We start from the raw sequence: 15,728 nt of genomic DNA, 5'->3' as shown, positions 1-15,728 counted from the left end.
TTCAAATCCCGGCTCCGCCACGTCAGCTGTGAGCCCCACGTGGGACAACTTGATTACTGCGTATCTACCCCAGCGCTAAGAACAGTGCTTTGCACATAGTAAGCCCTTAATAAATGCCAGCATTATTACAAGTTGGCAACGTATCGAGACGGTCCCTACCCAACAGTGGGCTCACAGTCTAGAAGTCACAGTCTGTGCTTCACTCCGTTGCTCAGATTGTGGTTCTAAAACATTTTTTTGAACATGTTCCCCACTCTTTGAAAACCCTCTTCAGGATTTACTCATTCGCCTTCACATCAAGCAGAAACCCCTGGCCATCGACTTTAAGGTAAGCTCGTTGCGGGCGGGGAATGGGTCTGTTGTGATGTTATATAGTAGTCTCCCAAGCTCAAGAAATAAGATTGACCGACTGGTTGGGTCTGTCAGCTCTTTCCCTCTTACTAATCCACTCTCCTCTCCCCATACACCCCAGCTTGGACTCCCATTCTTCCCCAGATCCCCTTCTCCCTGTGCCCTGCTCGTTCAAGCTCTCATCCTATCCCGTCTGGACTACTGCATCAGCCTTCTCTCTGATCTCCCATCCTCGTGTCTCTCTCCACTTCAATCCATACTTCATGCTGCTGCCCGGATTGTCTTTGTCCAGAAACGCTCTGGGCATGTTACTCCCCTCCTCAAAACTCTCCAGTGGCTACCGATCAACCTGCGCATCAGGCAGAAACTCCTCACCCTGGGCTTCAAGGCTGTCCATCCATCCCCTCGCCCCCTCCTACCTCACCTCCCTTCTGTCCTTCTCCAGCCCAGCCCGCACCCTCCGCTCCTCTGCCGCTAACCTCCTCACCGTACCTCGTTCTCGCCTGTCCCACCATCGACCCCCGGCCCACGTCATCCCCCGGGCCTGGAATGCCCTCCCTCTGCCCATCCGCCAAGCTCGCTCTCTTCCTCCCTTCAAGGCCCTACTGAGAGCTCCCCTCCTCCAGGAGGCCTTCCCAGACTGAGCCCCTTCCTTCCTCTCCCCCTCGTCCCCGTCTCCATCCCCCCATCTTACCTCCTTCCCTTCCCCACAGCACCTGTATATATGTATATATGTTTGTATATATTTGTTACTCTATTTATTTATTTATTTTACTTGTACATATCTATTCTATTTATTTTATTTTGTTAGTATGTTTGGTTTTGTTCTCCGTCTCCCCCTTTTAGACTGTGAGCCCACTGTTGGCTCACAAGGCCCTGCTGAGAGCTCACCTCCTCCAGGAGGCTTTCCCAGACTGAGCCCCTTCCTTCCTCTCCCCCTCCTCCCCCTCTCCATCCCCCGCATCTTACCTCCTTCCCTTCCCCACAGCACCTGTATATATGTTTGTACATATTTGTTACTCTGTTTATTTATTCATTTATTTTACTTGTACATATCTATTTATTTTATTTTGTTAGTATGTTTGGTTTTGTTCTCTGTCTCCCCCTTTTAGACTGTGAGCCCGCTGTTGGGTAGGGACTGTCTCTATATGTTGCCAACTTGTATTTCCCAAGTGCTTAGTACAGTGCTCTGCACACAGTAAGCGCTCAATAAATACGATTGATGATGATGATGATGACTGTCTTGCCTCCAATCTCTGGCACACCCCCTTCCTCCTGCCTGCGACTCCTCCTTCAAACCACCGGCCCACAGCTCTCCTCGGCTTCAAACCCTTCTGAAATCGCACCTCCTCCAGAATTTTTTCCCCCAGTGGATTCCCCTCAGGTCACATGCTCCCTACTATAATCTCAGCATTTTTTTTATTATTATTTGAGAGTATTAAGTGCTCACTACATGTCAGACACTATGCTAAATCAATCAACCAATCAATCGTATTTATTGAGCTCTTACTGTGTGCAGAGCACTGTACTAAGCGCTTGGGAAGTACAAGTTGGCAACATATAGAGACAGTCCCTACCCAACAGTGGACTCACAGTCTAAATCTGGAGTAGATACAAGTTAATCGGATTGGGCGCAGTCTGTGTCCCACATGGGGCTCACGGTCTTCATCCCTATTGTACAGATGAGGTAACTGAGGCCCAGAGAAGGGAAATGACTCCCCTAAGGTCACAGAGCAGACAAGTGACTGAGCAGGGATTAAAATTCAGGTTATCTGACTCTCAGAGCCATACTCTTTCCTCTGGGCAGGGAGCGTGTCTACCAACTCTCTTCCCTTGTTATATTGTAATAATAATAATAATAATGGCATTTATTAAGCACTTACTATGTGCAAAGCACTGTTCTAAGCGCTGGGGAGGTTACAAGGTGATCAGGTTGTCCCTCGGGGGGCTCACAGTCTTAATCCCCATTTTACAGATGAGGTAACTGAGGCCCAGAGAAGGGAAATGACTCCCCCAAGGTCACAGAGCAGACAAGTGACTGAGCAGGGATTAAAATTCAGGTTATCTGACTCTCAGAGCCGTACTCTGTCCTCTGGGAAGGGAGCGTGTCTACCAACTATGTTCTCTTGTTATATTGTAATACTACTAATAATAATGGCATTTATTAAGCGCTTACTATGTGCAAAGCACTGTTCTAAGCGCTGGGGGGGGATACAAGGTGATCAGGTTGTCCCTCGGGGGGCTCACAGTCTTAATCCCCATTTTACAGATGAGGTAACTGAGGCACAGAGAAGTGAAGCGACTTGCCCAAAGTCACACAGCTGACAATTGGCGGAGCCGGGGTTTGAACCCATGACCTCCGACTCCAAAGCCCGGGCTCTTTCCACTGAGCCACGCTGCTTCTCCCAAGTGCTTAGTACAATGTTCTGCACACAGCAAGCCCTCAATAAATACGATTGATCGATTGATTGATTTCTTAGCACTTTTTTCTACTTCCCACTATACTTGGGTACATATCAATTTATTTAATTGAGCACTCCTTCCTTCCTTCCAATTGTAAGATATTTTATGTTTGTCTTCCCTGCTAGATTACAAACTCCCTGTTGGCAGGGGTTGTGTCGTCTATTATTATTAATAATAATAATAATGATGGTATTTGTTAAGCACTTACTATGTGCAAAGCACTGTTCTAAGTGCTGGGGGGAAACAAGGTGATCAGTTGTCCCACGGGGGCTCACAGTCTTCATCCCCATTTACAGATGAGGGAACTGAGGCACAGAGAAGTTAAGTGACTTGCCCAAAGTCTCATAGCTGACAATTGGCAGAGCCGGGATTTGAACCCATGACCTCTGACTCCAAAGCCCGGACTCTTTCCACTGAGCCAGGCTGCTTCTCAAAATAATAATAATGGCATTTTATTAAGCGCTTACTATGTGCAAAGCACTGTTCTAAGCGCTAGGGAGGATACAAGGGAATCAGGTTGTCCCATGGGGGGCTCACAGTCTTCATCCCCATTTTACAATTGAGGTAACTGAGGCCCAGAGAAGTTAAGTGACTTGCCCAAAGTCACACAGCTGACAATGGGCGGAGCCGGGATTTGAACCCATGACCTCTGACTCCAAAACCCGGGCTCTTCCCAGTGAGCCACGCTGCTTACCTCCCCTGTTCACTCCCCTTCTAATCCTGGCACCTCCACTTGTCTGCTGCGTGACCTTGGGCAAGTCACTTCACTTCTCTGTGCCTCAGTTTTCTCATCTGTAAAATGGGGATTAAGTAAATAAATAATTATGGTATTTGTTAAGCACTTACTGTGTGCCAAGCACTGTTCTAGACACTGGGGAAGCTACAAGGTAATCAGTTTGTCCCACCTGGAGCTCACAGTCTCAATCCCCAATTTACAGATGAGGTAACTGAGGCACAGATAAATTAAGTGGCTTGCCCAAGGTCATACAGCAGACAAGTGGCGGAGCTGGGATTAGAACTCACATCCTCTGACTCTCAAGATCGTACTCTTTCCACTAAGCTACACTGCTTCCCTGTGAGCCCTGGCTTGGGAGTCAGAGGTCATGGGTTCTAATCCCAGCTCCACCATTTGTCAGCTGTGTGACTTTGGGCAAGTCACTTAACTTCTCTGTGCCTCAGTTACCTCATCTGTAAAATGGGGATTAAGACTGTGAGTCCCATGTGGGACAACCTGATCACCTTGTAATCTCCCCAGCGCTTAGAACAGTGCTTTGCACATAGTAAGTGCTTAACAAATGCCATTATTATTATTATTATTATTATTATTATTATAAGCGCATAGTACAGTGCTCTGCACGTAGTAAGCGCTCAATAAATACGATTGATGATTATCCATCTGATTTGCTTGTATCCACCCCAGCGCTTAGTGCAGTGCCTGGCACACAGTAAGTGCTTAGCAAATACCAGAATTATTATTATTAGTAGTAGTAGTACAGTGCTCTGCCACATTTAGATACACAATAAATACTATGAATTTCCAATTTCCTCTTTAGAAGCCCCCAATTTCGGATCCGTCGCTTTGCACAGTCAGGATTGAAGCAACTATTTTCTCATGCCTTTTTTAGTGGCTCGTTTGCATTAATCCAGAGTTGTCTTGAATTGGAGCCTAACAGCTCAGGAAATACATGAACATTTAAAAACTGGTTAAAAAAAGTATTTAGTGCTGGAGCAGAGTTATTTCATCCAATAGTCTATGTGGACGATCTGCTAGCCCCCAAAATAGAACTGTGTGATTCTGTATTGAAACCAAGTGACACACTTGATGTTTTTTATTCCAGTGTGGTACCACCACCTTGAGGCAAACACTTCAAAGTTTAGCAAGTGATTGAAAATGCAAAGAGAAATAAGACTGGCCTTAGTGCCATCTGTTTAGCATCAAGGCCTAGACTCTTTAATTATAATACTACTAATAATAGTTGTCTCTGTTCAATTCTTTCTGTGCCCCCAGCACTAAGTACCGTGGTAGAGTGAAGATAATCAGGTCAAACTCCGTCCTTGTCTTTAAAGCAGTCCTTCAGCTTGCCCCCTCCTACCTCAGTGGAAAGAGCCCGGGCTTTGGAGTCAGAGGTCATGGGTTCAAATCCCGGCTCTTTATTTATTTATTTTACTTGTACATATCCATTCCATTTATTTTATTTTGTTAGTATGTTTGGTTTTGTTCTCTGTCTCCCCCTTTTAGACTGTGAGCCCACTGTTGGGTAGGGACTGTCCCTATATGTTGCCAACTTGTACTTCCCAAGCGCTTAGTACAGTGCTGTGCACACAGTAAGCACTCAATAAATACGATTGATTGATTGATTGATTGTCAGCTGTGTGACTTCGGGCAAGTCATTTAACTTCTCTGGGCCTCAGTTACCTCATCTGGAAAATGGGGATTGGGATTGTGAGCCCCCTGTGGGACAACCTGATCACCTTGTAACCTCCCCAGCGCTTAGAACAGTGCTTTGCACATAGTAAGCGCTTAATAAATGCCATTGTTTATAATAAAAATGAATATTATAAATAATATATTAAAATATTAAAAACGTAAAAATATTTTAAAAATTAAAAAAATATTAAAAATATAATAAAAATATTATAAATAAAAGGCATTTATTTAATAAATGCCTTTTAGACTGTGAGCCCACTGTTGGGTAGGGACTGTCTCTATATGTTGCCAACTTGTACTTCCCAAGTGCTTAGTACAGTGCTCTGCACACAGTAAGTGCTCAATAAATACGATTGATTGATTGATTATTATTATTATTATTATTGTTATTATTATTATTATTATTATTACTACCCAGCCTGCACACCTCACTCCTCTAAGGCCAACCTTTTCACTGTGCTTCCACCCCACCTATCTCGCCGCCGATCCCTTGCCCACAACCTGCCTCTGTCCTAGAATGCTCTCCCTCATATTTGACAGGCCATGACTCTCCCCCACCCTCCGTTCAAAGCCTTATTGAAGGGCCATTTCCTCCAAGAGGCCTTCCCTTACTAAGCCCCACTTTCCTCTTCTCCCACTCCCTTCTGTGTCGCCCTGACTTGCTCCCTTTATTCATCCCACTTCCCAACCCCACAGCATTTATGTCCATATCTGCAGTTTAATAATTTATATTCATGTCCGTCTCCCCCTCTAGACTGCAAGTTCATTGTGGGCACGGGATGTGTCTCTCCCAAGCACTTAGTACAGTGCTCTTCACACAGTAAGTGCTCAGTAACTGTGATTGACTAACTGACTGACAGACCTGCATAATAATAATAATAATAATTTTGGTTTTTGTTAAATGCTTACAATGTGCCAAGCACTATTTGAAGTGCTGGGGGAGGCCTCTGGCCTAGAATGCCCTCCCTCAAATTTGACAGGCAGTGACTCTCCCCCACCCCATTCAAAACCTTATTGAAGGGCCATTTCCTCCAAGAGGCCTTCCCTGACTAAGCCCCACTTTTCTCTTCTCCCACTCCCAATCTGTGTCGCCCTGACTTGCTCCCTTTATTCATCCCACTTCCCGACCCCACAGCATTTATGTCCCTATCTGCAGTTTAATCATTTATATTCATGTCCGTCTCCCCCTCTAGACTGCAAGTTCATTGTGGGCACGTGATGTGTCTCTCCCAAGCACTTAGTACAGTGCTCTTCACACAGTAAGTGCTCAGTAACTGTGATTGACTGACTGACTGACAGACCTGCATAATAATAATAATAAAAATTTTGGTTTTTGTTAAATGCTTACAATGTGCCAAGCACTATTCTAAGTGCTGGGGGAGGTGTCTGGCCTAGAATGCCTTCCCTCAAATTTGACAGGCCATGACTCTCCCCCCCACCCTCCGTTCAAAGCCTTATTGAAGGGCCATTTCCTCCAAGAGGCCTTCCCTGACTAAGCCCCACGTTCCTCTTCTCCCACTCCCTTCTGTGTCACCCTGACTTGCTCCCTTTATTCATCCCACTTCCCAACCCCACAGCATTTATGTCCCTATCTGCAGTTTAATCATTTATATTCATGTCCGTCTCCCCCTCTAGACTGCAAGTTCATTGTGGGCACGGGATGTGTCTCTCCCAAGCACTTAGTACAGTGCTCTTCACACAGTAAGTGCTCAGTAACTGTGATTGACTGACTGACTGACAGACCTGCATGATAATAATAATAATAATAATAATTTTGATTTTTGTTAAATGCTTACAATGTGCCAAGCACTATTCTATGTGCTGGGGGAGGCCTCTGGCCTAGAATGCCCTCCCTGAAATTTGACAGGCCATGACTCTCCCCCACCCCGTTCAAAGCCTTATTGAAGGGTCATTTCCTCCAAGAGGCCTTCCCTGACTAAGCCCCACTTTCCTCTTCTCCCACTCCCTTCTGTGTCACCCTGACTTGCTCCCTTTATTCATCCCACTTCCCAACCCCACAGCATTTATGTCCCTATCTGCAGTTTAATCATTTATATTCATGTCCGTCTCCCCCTCTAGACTGCAAGTTCATTGTGGGCACGGGATGTGTCTCTCCCAAGCACTTAGTACAGTGCTCTTCACACAGTAAGTGCTCAGTAACTGTGATTGACTGACTGACTGACAGACCTGCATGATAATAATAATAATAATAATAATAATTTTGATTTTTGTTAAATGCTTACAATGTGCCAAGCACTATTCTATGTGCTGGGGGAGGCCTCTGGCCTAGAATGCCCTCCCTGAAATTTGACAGGCCATGACTCTCCCCCACCCCGTTCAAAGCCTTATTGAAGGGCCATTTCCTCCAAGAGGCCTTCCCTGACTAAGCCCCACTTTCCTCTTCTCCCACTCCCTTCTGTGTCGCCCTGACTTGCTCCCTTTATTCATCCCCCTTCCCACCCCCACTGCATTTACGTCCATATCTGCAGTTTATTCATTTATATTCATGTCCGTCTCCCCCTCTAGACTGCAAGTTCATTGTGGGCACGGGATGTGTCTCTCCCAAGCACTTAATACAGTGCTCTTCACACAGTAAGTGCTCAGTAACTATGACTGACTGACTGACAGACCTGCATAATAATAATAATAATTTTGGTTTTTGATAAATGCTTACAATGTGCCAAGCACTATTCTAAGTGCTGGGGGAGGCCTCTGGCCTAGAATGCCCTCCCTGAAATTTGACAGGCCATGACTCTCCCCCCCACCCTCCGTTCAAAGCCTTATTGAAGGGCCATTTCCTCCAAGAGGCCTTCCCTGACTAAGCCCCACTTTCCTCTTCTCCCACTCCCTTCTGTGTCGCCCTGACTTGCTCCCTTTATTCATCCCCCTTCCTGGCCCCACAGCATTTACGTCCATATCTGCAGTTTATTCATTTATATTCATGTCCGTCCCCTCCTCTAGACTGCAAATTCATTGTGGACATGGGATGTGTCTCTCCCAAGCACTTAGTACAGTGCTCTTCACAGAGTAAGTGCTCAGTAACTATGATTGACGGACTGACTGACAGACCTGCATAATAATAATAATAATAATTTTGGTTTTTGTTAAATGCTTACAATGTGCGAAGCACTATTCGAAGTGCTGGGGGAGATACAAGGTAATCAGGTTGTCCCACATGGGGCTCACAGTCTTAATCCCCATTTTCCAGATGTGGTAACTGAGGCACAGAGAAGTGAATAAAAATAATAATAATGATGGCATTTGTTAAGCGCTTACTATGTGTAGAGCACTGTTCTAAGCGCTGGGGGGATACAAGGTGATCAGGTTGTCCCACGTGGGGCTCACAGTCTTAATCCCCATTTTACAGATGAGGTCACTGAGGCTCAGAGAAGTTAAGTGATTTGCCCAAGGTCACACAGCAGACATGTGGCAGAGCTGGGATTCGAACCCATGACCTCTGACTCCAAAGCCAGTGCTCTTTCCACTGAGCCACGCCGCTACTCTTATCACGCTGCATAAGCCTCATATTATCCTAATATTATCATATTATCATATTATCCTGTCAGCCTGGCTCAGTGGAAAGAGCAGGGGCTTTGGAGTCAGAGATCATGGGTTCAAATCCCGGCTCTGCAAATTGTCAGCTGTGTGCCTTTGGGCATGTCACAACTTCTCTGTGCCTCAGTTGCCTCATCTGTAGAATGGGGATTAAGACTGTGAGCCCCCGTGGGGCAACTTGATCACCTTGTAACCTCCCCAGCGCTTAGAACAGTGCTTTGCACATAGTAATTGCTTAATAAATGCCATCGTTATTATTATGAGAAGCAGCGTTGCTCAGTGGAAAGAGCATGGGCTTTGGAGTCAGAGGTCATGGGTTCGAATCCCAGCTCTGCCACATGTCTGCTGTGTGACCTTGGGCAAGTCACAACTTCTCTGAGCCTCAGTTATCTCATCTGTAAAATGGGGATTAAGACTGTGAGCCCCACGTAGGACATCTTGATCCCATTGTATTCCCCCCAGCGCTTAGAACAGTGCTTTGCACACAGTAAGCGCTTAACAAATGCCATTATTATTATTATTATTATAGTCTATGTGGGAAGGAGGGCAGGTATTGAATCCCATGAAGTGAAGTGACTCTTCCAAAGTCACCCAGCTGATAAGTGGCAGAGCCGGGATTAGAACCCATGACCTCTGATTCCCAAGCCCGGGCTCTTTCCACTGAGCCACACTGCTTCTCTTATCAAGCTGCATAAGCCTCATAGTCTATGTGGGAAGGAGGACGGGTATTGAATCCCTGTTTTACGTATGCGGGAACTGAGATACAGAGAAGCTAGTGACTTACTCAAGGTCACTCAGCAGGCAAGTGTTAGAGCGTGGTTAAAAACCCAGGTCCTCTGACCCCCAGTCCTGTGCTCTTTCCACTAGGTAACTCTACTTCTCGTGGACTTGATCCCACTTCTGTGATCCATCCATGGAGGTATTCAGAGCTCTCTATTCGCCTTGTATTAGAGTGTGCTAAATTTAATTCATCCACAAAAAGGGAAGTAAATTAAAAAAAAACCTGTCAGGTTACCGTAATCAAAGACTTCCCCTTTTTCAGTCGTTCCCATTACTCTTAAAGAAGTGCTCTGCACACAGTAAGCGCTCAATAAATACGATTGATGATGAAAGAAGGACAAAAATAAGTCTCACTCATTCCCTAGGGAAAAAAAGTTTCTATTTCATCAGATCGATAGTTCTCTCTCTGCTTTGAGACATCTTTGATGGACTTAAGGGAAGTAATGGATCACAGAGCGACAGAAAACTTGATGGTACTAAAATGTGTATTCCCACAGAAAGCCTTGAAATCCATTTAAGAGGAATGTCTCGATATCCCTCTCCCATGACCTTTGGATACTGTCATGCCCGCGTAGGAGAAAACATAATGAAAATGATTGAAAGTTAAGGCTATTTAATCAAACTTTCCCTTCTTTGGTAGTTTCTCATATTAGTTTTCGAAGTGAGTCATCGTGATGGGAGTCTGAGCATTTCATGTGCTTTGTCCCAAAGTTTAAACAGCAGAATTGATAATGGAAGAAGGATTTGGAAAAGAGCAGGTCAGCCGTCTCCTGTCATGTAAATAAACATTCATCTTGATAATACGGAAGGTCAGAGATTTTCTTGGATGCAAGAAAACACAGCTGATCCTAACTCTTACTAGTAGGTCAGAAATAGGGAAACCAACCCATTTTATACTGTGGCATTTGTTAAGAGCTTACTTTGTGCCAAACATTGGGATAGATATAAGGTTATCATCCTTGCCCTATTCATTCAATCATATTTATTGAGCTCTTACTGTGTGCTTCAAAGTCTGAGAGGGAGGAATAGGTATTTTATCCCCATTTAACGGATAGGGAGACTGAGACACAGAGTTGTGACTTTTTTTTAATAGTATTTGCTAAGCCTTACTATGTAACAGGCACTGTACTAAGCGCTGGGGTAAATACAAGCCAGATTGGACACAGCCTCAGTACTCATTCTACAGATGAGGTAACCGAGGCCCAGAGGAGCAAAGTGACTTGTCCAAGGTCACCCAGCAGACAAGTGGCAGGGCCGGGATGAACTTGCCGGTCGATGACAGAGCTAGGATTAGAACCCAGATCTCTGTGCTCTTTCCACTATTGCTGGGACCAATCTGGAGCCTGATGTCTGCTTTTTTATGGTTTTGTGTTTTTTTTTTTTAATTTTCAGCACTGATCCTTCTGAAATCAGCATCCTTCTGCAAAATCATGTACCTTGCTACCCTGCCTGCTTGGTGTTGATGTCACACGTTGCTTGCTTGGTATAACAATTGTGATTTTTTAAATATGGTATTTAAGTGCTGACTATGTGATAGGCACTGGGTTAGATACCAGCTAATCAAGTTGGACACAAGCCATGACCTCTGTGGGGCTCACAGTCTTAATCTTCATTTTGCAGATGAGGTAACTGAGGCATAATAATAATAATAATAATGGCATTTATTAAGCACTTACTATGTGCAAAGCACTGTTCTAAGCACTGGGGAGGTTACAAGGTGATCAGGTTGTCCCACGGGGGGCTCACAGTCTTCATCCCCATTTTACAGATGAGGGAACTGAGGCACAGAGAAGTTAAGTGACTTGCCCAAAGTCACACAGCTGACAATTGGCAGAGCCGGGATTTGAACCCATGACCTCCGACTCCAAAGCCCGGGCTCTTTTCCACTGAGCCGTGATTTACCCAGGGTCAAACAGCAGTTAGGTGGCAGAGCCGGGATTGGAACCCAAGTCATTTTGACTCCCGGGTCTGTGCTCTATTCACAAGACCACACTGCTTCTCCTTGTCACATGTGTGTCCTTAATAATAATAATAATAATAATGGTATTTGTTAAGCGCTTACTATGTGCAAAGCACTGTTCTAAGCGCTGGGGGTGGATACAAGGTGATCAAGTTGTCCCAAGTGGGGCTCACAGTCTTAATCCCCATTTTACAGATGAGGTCACTGAGGCTCAGAGAAGTGAAGTGACTTGCCCAAGGTCACACCTTGTCTGTTGATCATGAGGGCTACCAGTGGCCACTGTTAGACTCAGATGTCTGACACTGGGACCTTCTTGCTAAACTCACCTGAACGTAGAGCCAAATTCCAACAAGGCGTTCTGGAAAAATTAAAGAGGTAAGAAATCTGACCAGGCTCTGAACGGGAACTCTGGCTAAGCCTTGGTTAGCGTGGCTGTGAGATGCTTCAAACAAAATAATGTCCAGCAGCTAATATTTTGGCTCAGAAGAATTTCCTTGAGGAGGAATGAATGACGATGATTAGACTGACAGCAGCCATACCAAAATGGATCCAAGCCCTTAGTTCTCTGGCCTTCCTTTCCACAAGGATCGGTTCCATGCCAAATGCCGTGAATTTAAGACTAGGTTGGGAACCACCTTCCCTGAGCAGTGGCAGAGATGAAAAAGGCAGATTCATTTCATTTATTCATTCATTCAGTCGTATTTATTGAGCGCTTTCTATGTGCAGATCTTCCTCTCCAGCTTTCCAAGACCACTCTGGAAATTTGATTCTAATAATTGTGGTATTTGTTGAGCACTTACTATGGGCCATGCACTGTTGTAAGCGCTGGGCTAGATACAGGGTAATTGGGTCAAGACACAGTCCCTATCCCCCATAGGGCTCACAGTCTTAATTCCCATTTTACAGATGAGGTAACTGAGAAGCAATTCTCAGTTGCTTCTGAGTTAATCGAAGCTCTGACCCAGTCCCGGGCTCTTTCCACTAGGCCACACTGCTTCCCAGGACCACCCCTTGCTGCTATGAAATGTTGTATATCAGTCCCTTTGCTTACTGGAAAATGTTTCCAGTTACTAATGATCATTTTGGGGAAATTGTCATTATTGCTTCATTCATTCATTCATTCATTCATTCAATCAATCAAGTACAAGTCGTCAACATTTAGAGACGGTCCCTACCCAACAACGGGCTCACAGTGTAGAAGGGGGAGACAGACAACAAAACAAAAACGTGTAGATAGGTGTCAAAACCATCAGAATAAATAGAATTATAGCTATATGCACATCATTAATAAAATAGAGTAGTAAATATGTACAAGTAAAATAAATAGAGTAATAAATATGTACAAATATGTATACAAGTGCTGTGGGGAGGGAAAGGAGGTAGGGCGGGGGGGCGATGGGGAGGGGAGGAGGAGAGGAAAAAGGGTGATATTATAGGGGTAGAAGTTTGAGCACATACTGTGTGCCAAGTACTGTGCTAATCAATCAATCAATCGTATTTATTGAGCACTTACTGTGTGCAGAGCACTGTACTAAGCACTTGGGAAGTACAGGTTGGCAACATATAGAGACAGTCCCTACCCAACAGTGGGCTCACAGTCTAGAAGGGGGAGACAGAGAACAAAACCAAACATATTAACAAAATAAAACAAATAGAACAGATATGTACAAGTAAAATAAATAGAGTAATAAATATGTACAAAAATATATATATACAGCTAAGAGCTAAGGGAAGGTAAAAAGTTATAGGATCAGACACAGTGCCTGTCCCAAATAAGGAATCTTCTTTCACTTCTCTATAATTCACTTTCCAGCCTTCGACAAGAAGTCAGATAAGATGCTTTATAAATAATAATAGTAATTAATATTAATTGTGGTATTTACTATGTGCCAGGCACTGTACTAAGCGCTTGGGCGGATACAAGCAAATCAGGTTGGACGCAGTCCCTGTCCCACATAGGGCTCACAGTCTTAATTCCCGTTTTACAGATGAGGTAACTGAGTCTCTGAGAAGTGAAGTGAATTGCCCGAGGCCACCCAGGAGACAAGTGGTGGAGTCTGGATTAGAAACCATGACCCATGAGTCTACCCACTCTGCCATGCTGCTTCTGTTTTCTGCTTTGAAATCAGACAGCTCTCACCATTAGCTTAAGACCAAAAGTGGGCATAGTTGCTGTTCCCACCGGGCTTGACTGTGATCTCAACCCTCTTCCCTGCAAGAGATGGTCCTGGGTTCTAATCCCAGCTCCGCCACCTGTCTGCTGTGTGACCTTGGGCAAGTAATAATAATAATAATGACATTTATTAAGCACTTACTATGGGCAAAGCACTGTTCTGAGCGCTGGGGAGGTTACAGGGTGATCAGGTTGTCCCACAGGGGGCTCACAGTCTTCATCCCCATTTTACAGGTGAGGTAACTGAGGGCCAGAGAAGTTAAGTGACTTGCCCAAAGTCACACAGCTGACAATTGGCAGAGCTGGGATTTAAACCCATGACCTCTGACTGCAAACCCTGGTCTCTTTCCACTGAGCCACGCTGCTTCTCTGCAAGTCATTTACCTTCTCTGGGCCTCAATTTCCTCATCTGTAAAATGGGGATTAAGAGTGTGAGCCCCATTTGGGACCGGGACTGTTTCCGACCTGATTAACTTATATCTACCCCGGCACTTAATACAGTGCTTGGCGCATAGTACATGCTTAACAAGTACCATTAAGCAGTGTGGCTCAATGGAAAGAGCACGGACTTTGGAGTCAGAGGTCACAGGTTCAAATCCCGACTCCGCCACTTGTCAGCTGTGTGGCTTTGGGCAAGTCACTTCACTTCTCTGGGCCTCAGTTACCTCGTCTGTAAAATGGGGATGAAGACTGGGAGCCCCCTTGGGACCACTTGATCACCTTGTAACCTCCCCAGCACTTAGAACAGTGCCTTGCACATAGTAAGCGCTTAATAAATGCCATTATTATTATTATTATTATTGCCATCATTATTATTATTAACTATAATGCCATACAGAGAAGCAACGTGGCTCAGTGGAAAGAGCCCAGGCTTGGGAGTCAGAGGTCATGGGTTTGAATCCCGGCTCCGCCACATGTCTGCTGTGTGACCTTGGGCAAGTCACTTCACTTCTCTGAGCCTGTTACCTCATCTGTAAAATGAGGATTAAGACTGTGAGCCCCACGTGAAACAACCTGATCACTTTGTATCCCCCCCCCAGCGCTTAGAACGGTGCTTTGCACATAGTAAGCGCTTAACAAATGCCAACATTATTATTATTATTATTATACAGCACAGTCTAAGCCAAACCCATTCAGAAACTAGAGTTCAGGCTTCGTCTTCCTTGCCAACTCCATGAGTAGTCTGCTTGAGCCCACTGTTGGGTAGGGACTGTCTCTATATGTTGCCAACTTGTACTTCCCAAGCGCTTAGTACAGTGCTCTGCACACAGTAAGCGCTCAATAAATACGATTGATGATGATGATGATGAAGAAGAGGTATTGGGGTCTGTACAGAAAGGGTGCTAATAAAGAAGCAGCATGGCCTATTGGAAAAAGCACAGGCCCGGAGTCAGAGGGCCTGGATTCTCGTCGCTCAAGTGGCTTGCCGCTTGTCTGTTGTGTGACCTTGGGCAAGTAGCTTCACTTCCCTGTGCCTCAGTTCCCTCATCTATAAAATAGGGATTAAGACTGTGAGCCCCATTTGGGACGGGGACTGTGTCCAACCCAGTTATCTTCCATTCATTCAGTCAGTCGTATTTATTGAGCGCTTACTGCGCGCACAGCATCGTACTGAGCATTTGGGAAGTACAATTAGGCAACAAATAGAGACAGTCCCTATCCGACAACGGGCTCACAGTTTAGAAAAATCTAGAATCTTGAGCCTGCCCTAGCGCTTAGTACAGTAGTAAGCACATAGTAAGTACTTAAGTGCTAAAAAAAAAATTGGAGCAAGAGGGAAGGGAGTCTAGAAAATCGTTCAAAGCAAACTTAGGCCCCTTGTCACTATGATAGTTATTTTTGGTCAAACCTCCGAAAGGTTCTATTGTCACTGACAAAACAAAGTGATTCCTTGATCTTACGTGTGTATTTCTTACAAAATCCTGGGGGATGCACTTATATTACACTGAGAATCCACTGAGGAGCAGCATGGCTTATAGTGGAAAGAGCATGGGCCTGGAGTCAATCAATCAATCAAT

This window comes from Tachyglossus aculeatus, chromosome 5, assembly GCF_015852505.1.
Source record: "Tachyglossus aculeatus isolate mTacAcu1 chromosome 5, mTacAcu1.pri, whole genome shotgun sequence".
Taxonomy (NCBI): domain Eukaryota; kingdom Metazoa; phylum Chordata; class Mammalia; order Monotremata; family Tachyglossidae; genus Tachyglossus; species Tachyglossus aculeatus.
This window is presented reverse-complemented; position numbering follows the sequence as displayed.